Source organism: Belonocnema kinseyi, chromosome 6 (genome assembly GCF_010883055.1).
Source record: "Belonocnema kinseyi isolate 2016_QV_RU_SX_M_011 chromosome 6, B_treatae_v1, whole genome shotgun sequence".
Taxonomy (NCBI): domain Eukaryota; kingdom Metazoa; phylum Arthropoda; class Insecta; order Hymenoptera; family Cynipidae; genus Belonocnema; species Belonocnema kinseyi.
Genome location: NC_046662.1, coordinates 90,110,665 through 90,117,521, shown reverse-complemented (window position 1 = coordinate 90,117,521; position 6,857 = coordinate 90,110,665). Strand labels below are relative to the sequence as shown.

Genomic DNA, 6,857 nt, shown 5'->3' with positions numbered 1-6,857 from the left:
TATATATATATATATATATATATATATATATTACTAAAAAACTTAATCTGATTTATAAAATTGCGAATCTGTAGCGATTTGCCTTATTGGATTAAACAAGTAAAGCTTAACTAACTTAAGACTTAACTAAGTCGAAACTAATTAAAAGGTTGCTCATCATAATAAAGAGAAATACTTCAAACATGACACATTCAAACTAGCTTATAATGTTGCAAATGTGCTTGCTACGTTGAACTTGAAAACCTCAAAGTTAAGCTAACGTATAAAATTAAAAACGCATGCTTGTTTAAATAAAGCTAAACTAATTTTGAGTCAAGCTTCAATCAAGTAGTTGAATTTTCAACCAAAAAAGATGAATCCTCAACAAAAAATGTAATAGTTCATATTTCAACCAAGAAAAGGTTGTTACTGTATAACAAAAACAATTTAATTGAACTGAATGAAACAAATTTTTAACGAAGTAGTTACATCGTCAACCAAAACAAATAGATTTTCAACCAAATAGTAGCATTGAAAAGAATAATATAATTTCCACCAAAAGAGTCGAATTGTCAAATTGAAAATACGAATTTTCAAATAAAAAACATTTTTCACACAATAAAGAAAAGAAATATCATAAAAAATGTTTAATTCTTAAGACAAAAAGACAAGCTTTCTACAACGTTGTTGAATTTTCATTTAAGCAATTAAATATTACACCGAGAAAACAAATTTTCATCTAAAAAATACGAACTCTCAATAAAATGCATACATTTTTTATCAAATAGTTGCATTTCCAACCAAATAAATCAACTTTATCCCGAACAAATGAATTTTAAACCAAATAGTTAAAATCGCAACTAAAGAAAGATAAATTTTCGACCAAAAATGGAATTATTTAAATTATCATTCAAAATAATGAATTTTTAATCACCAACAAGGAAACGAATTTTGAACAATATAGAAAAATGTACAATCAAAGAAATGATTTTTGACAAAATAATTAATTTTTGGAACAGTTGAATGTTCTACCAACTTGTTGAATTTTCAGACTCGAAATTTTCCTACGTTATTTAATTTTATAGATGAAACCTCACTACTCTTTTTTATTAACTCAATAACTAATGTTTATATCTGACTCTAAAGTTTAAAATAGTGCACAGAAAAGATCATAGAAATTCATATATTTTTTGCAGATGTTTGTAATTTATTTTCGGGAACCAACGGCCATTCAAATTTGAGTATTCTTAAGTAATCGTAAGATGGTGTTATTTTTTAACCTTCACTCATCAGGAAATAATTGCTAATTGAATGGAAATGTAAAGCCTCTGTTGAAGTATAGGAAAAACCTTTATCTAATACATGCACTCTGGCCCGTATTTTTAGATTTTTTTTCTGCTGAGGTTTTCCCTATAATCTGTACAAATATTGAAGTCTCTATATTTATTGGACAGATAGTCCATCCCCTTTTTCAACTCCCCCAATCTTTCTTGATGACTACACGCAGCTTTTTTATCTACTGAAAACGCACTTTTCATCAATTCTGGAATTACGGGAGAGTATAATCTTGGGATATCTGATTAGAATCGATCCTCATCTTATTATATGGGTATCATAACCATAATCATCATTTCCCAGCCTATCATCGCTATAAAGAAGGGAAAAGTCATCTTCCTGACAGTAACTGTGACACGTAAACAGTAGTGGATACCATCCCTACTCTTCGAACTCACTCTATTTTCATTTCCCAGTTTCATATTTGATCGAGCTACTCCTCGGATCCAACCATTAGTATATTCTCTACGTTCATGAGAAATGGAAGCATCAAAAAGTGAGTTCTGCGTTCCATCATCGCGCTGCATTCATAGTGCGAGGGATGCCTTTCTCCAGCTTACATTACAAAATTACTTGCCTGATTTGATAAGCTATCTGTCAAACTAAAATCCAGGCAAGATAACATGCACGAGATTGCGCTAACTATCGATTTTATTTTTTTATTACCAGAACTCAGATTTTCAAACTGAAATTAATTTTATACATTCTATATTTATCGAATATTCTAATATTATTAATTCTTATGGGTCTTGGCTAAATATCAAGAATTTTCAACTCATAGTATTTCTGATGTATAAAATAATACTTTATACTGATAGTTTGATGTTTGAATACATTTTCAAAACAATTTATTATTGTTTATAACTAACTTTTCCTATAGAAGCGATAGACGCTCGCGGGGTTTTTCTAACATTTTTAACTTTTTGCCCGCTTTTTATTAAGTGAAGTAATAATAAATGCAAGTTTACAAAAATAATTGTTTAAATAATTTATTTTTATTTTTAATAATATTCCCTTTGAATATTGCTAGAAATTTGCAGTTTTTTCTGAAATTTTCCACTTTTTGTCCACTTTTCACTTAGAGAGAGGTAATATTTATTGAAAAATAAAAAATTATTGTTTAAATCTATCTTCTCCTGTAATAATGCTAGATGTTTGGGGTTTGTTCTGAAATTTTGTATTTTTTTAAATCTCTTTCTTTTTTTGTGAATAAATTATTGAATAAAATAGAACCAGATATTTTCAATAATCTTTAAATTTTTTGTATGTATCATATATAATGTAACTTTTCCTTTAATTTGTAACTGAGTTTTTATTTAAATTAATATTTTTAAAACATTAGAAACAGACCAAAAATACTTTATTCTGAAAAAGAATGGAACAAAGTAAGAGCTCCAATTCTTGGGATCTTAGCTCTCTTATCATCATACCAAAAAACAAAGTGATTTTATTTTGTTTCGGATACATACTTCATTGCACTGAATAATTAACGTATGCCTTGTATGTAAAAATGATAGTCAAATTAAATTAATGTAGGTAAACCATGCTAGAAAATATATCGCGTGTGAAATCAGAGAAGGTTGTCAACAATTGGAAGGGGCAGAGGGCCCCTTGATTCTAAGAGAAAATTGCTACAAATAATAATAAATTATTTTTAACATATATTTAAACATCTAATTATCAGTACCAAAAAATATTCTATGTATTAGTAACAATTTTTATCATATAAACCCAATTTTTTACTTATGGGGTTTTTTGGAACCCATAAAACAGACTTATGGGAGTAAAAGTCTTTTTTCTTATGGGAAATACGTGTTAAACTTCACGGAGCTTTCGAGTCTTCTAACAGTCTAAGTATCATATTTTCAAAACGAAACTCATTTATTTTTTTATTGATTCCAAAAAAATTTTGCGCGTATATGCATAAACATGTGAAAAAATCCAAGGTACTTTTGTACCATCCTGATGTTGCTTCTGTAGTAATAAACTTTTTCTGTCCCAAATATTTTTCTCTAGGTGGGCCCATAAAGTGAGTTAATACGACATGCATTTAAAATACTAAGAAACTGATATTTAAATGCATCATCTTATTAAATAATTTTAGAATTCACTTGACAACAAAAATTACGTCTGTCATTCATCTACCGAAACGAAAAAGTATTCATTTATATCATTGTGAGAGATTTGCATAAATTTAAATAAACCTCTATAATGTTAAAAAATTAAAAATGTGAACATTTGCAGCAATGGATGGGAATATGGAAAACAATCTGAACGGTCCATTCTTTTATATTGACGATAATACATTATTAACATGAGGCTGTTCAATATGCTTTTGGAATTTAAAACTAACCTATCTTTCACTACATTTTAGAATTGAAAACCACCAAAGAAAATAACATGCTATAGGGACCGAAAAGGACATAAAGTAAAAAAAGTCCAATGCGACGCGCGAAAGAAAAATAAGAAATTAAAACAGCGAGAGATTCGTGAAGCACTTTTATATCAACAACGCTTTTTGTTACCAGACGCAGAAAAGAGGGTCTGCTTCTCTACAAAATAGATAAACAAATACTCAGATTAAGGAATTAGAATATTTTAGAACAATGTGAAAAAGATTTAGTTTTAGTTAGCGGTTTAGTTTTCGGTAAGCGACAAGTCTTAACGTATTTTTTCACTAATTTCGAATTATTTAAACAATTATTGTTTATTGAAATAATTCGTTTCGCCTTTTTGGAATAAGTGATAATGTAGATGAATTTCAAGAATAATATTTTTTGTTTAAGGTACTTGGTAATTATTTAAACAATTTTTATTTGTCTAAACAATTTTGTTGCTTTTAATCGTAATAAGTTATTACTTTCTGAAATCAATGACACAGTTAACAAATATTGAGAATTATATATTTTCTTAATGATACATGGAAATTATTTAAGCACTTTTAGTTTGTTTAAACAATACTTTTTCCTTGTGAATTTTGAAAACTTACTATTTTGCGGAATAAAAGATGCAGTTCATGAACGTTAAGAGTGATATTTATTGTGAAAGACAGTTTATCAATTATTTAAACAATTAATAATAGTCATTTAATGACATTTTTTAAAGGAAAGCTGCAAAAAATTCTTGCTTTTTTTGGAATCACTTACACTATGTTGCTTATTATTAAAAATTTTTATATTTTAGAATTTATATGTTAATTTTTAAATTAGTAATAACTTTTTTTAATTCGAATTTTCGCCACTTTTCCTATGAAAAGAAAGTGATAGTAATTGTTTAAACAATTTAAAACTTTCATTCACAAAAAATATGACTCTTAACATTCATTCCCTGCAACATTATTTTCAGAAAAGATAACTTCACTATTTACATGATGAAAAAATGATTTAAACAATTTTCAAGTGTCGTAAACAAAAATATTAAGTTTAACGGTAATTCATTATCTCTTTAACTTAAGAGTATACATGCTGAAGAAGATATAGACATGTAAATGATGAATACGACTTACAAAATGTAAATCTTCTTAATTATTTATGGACCCCAAATCTATAAATCCTAAAATTAATATTATTACTGAGTGTCGCAAAAAGTCATGAACAATTCAACCTATTATTATTTAAGCAATTAACAATTAGTTTTAAAATACCTAGAAACTTTCAACTTGTCAAATATAAATAACTAACTTAGAAATATTTTTTTTAATACCACCTGTAACATAAATTTGACATAAAAATGATGTTTTGCATTTTCTTTGGACATTTTCCGCGTAAAGTATTAGGGGTTTGGAAGGGTCTAAATTTAATTGTACAGGGTGAAAATTATTGTTTTAACGTTCCTACAGAGGTGTCCAAACTTTAATTTACGAGAAGTTAATAACAGTACTTCTTTTTTTCATTTTTTCGAAAACCACGCTTATTCCATTTAAAACTCTGTTAATTTCAAAATCACGGGACATATTCAAAATAGGAAATTCCTTTTTTCGAAAAAAGAACAAATTAGATGATTGATTACCAAAAACGAAAGTCGATATTTTGGACCACCTTAATGTGCAGTGCACGTTTTAATTTTGTATCAACAAATACTTGTAAATTTATATTTTATAAATCTCATATGCTCCTAATTTGTAAATTCTATTTTTCGATATGTTTGGTACTTATTATAGAATATAAAGTGTTCAGTTTTAAAGAGAAAATAAAGACTCTGGGATATAAAGTGGCGTCATAAATACAGTTACGACGAAAATACCTTATGCCAGAAAAGAGATTATAAGATTTGCATGAGAGATAGCAAATGTCATTTAACAAAAAAAAAAAAAAAACTAACGATAGAATCTATTTCCAATCCTTTAGGTTCAATGCTTAATGTCGCAGAATTTCTTAGCTAAGAAATATATAGATTTTTAAAGTAAATTAGGCGAAATGTATTTTTCGGATGTAGGAAAATAAAACATTTTCCACAAAGTTTGAAGTATTTGAATTCCGGCATAATTTCGATATAATCGACATAATATTCATTTCAAATATTGATGCTTTTCACCTTTCGAAATTCGTTTTATAAAAAATAAATTGTATACCTATTTCTTCTTGAATTTGTCCCTCTAGCCCGGTGGATAAGGAATTTCGTGTCACAAACAGAAGCATTTTGTATGTTTTCAGCACCCCAATGAATGTATCGTGACAATAGACTTATTCACGTAGGCTCTATTTTAAAATGTTATGCGAAAAAGCGAATATTGATCATCAGAATCAATGCTTTTAATTTAAGGTTTTATTTTTTATTTAAAAATTTTTTAATCCATACCAGAGACATTAATTTTCAATTAAAATGATAAATCTCCAACAATAAAATAAACTTTTAACAAAAACAGATTAACTTTTGAACCAAGTAGCTTAATTTTCAAAAAAAAAAATGAATTCTTATCAAAAAATGTAATAGTTGATATTTCAATCAAAAATAATTTTCATTTTAAATAGAAAAGACAAATTTCTAACAAAATAGTTAAATACACAACCAAAACAAATGAATTTGCTATCATAATGTTGAATGTATATTGAAGTAAATTTGTTTGTTTACTGGGAATAATGATCTACTGCAATGTTAATGCATATGTTTCGTCCATCGACGCCGGACCTCATCAGTTAAATATAAAACTAACAGTTGTAAACATCAAGATAAAAAACGTCGGTTTTTTGCAGTGTGAATTTACATATTAGGTTCATATTAGTTTAATATAAAATTTGATAAGATGCATATATTGCACTATGAAACAATCAAATCAATTCAATTATGCATATCAAAATTTTTTTAATTGCGTTAAGATTGTCCAGATTCTATTGAAAATCTTTTGACATGTTTTAAAATATTTTGAAACATTTTCATAACATTTTCTCTCCAAATAAAAAATCATTTTAAATTTTCGCAAGAATAATTTTTTTATCTTGAAACTTTTCCAAATCCTTAAAAAGTTTCAGCATTTAATTATGAAATATTCAAACATGCAACTTTCGTATTTCATTTTTTGAAAACTTTAAATTTTATACTATTTA

General features: G+C 26.9%; 1 protein-coding gene across 1 annotated transcript in view; it reads left to right on the top strand.

Moving 5' to 3' along the window:
• Positions 1-6,857, top strand: part of LOC117174693 (potassium voltage-gated channel subfamily H member 8) — a 288,810-nt gene that overhangs the window by 4,098 nt on the left and 277,855 nt on the right. The window lies entirely within an intron of this gene.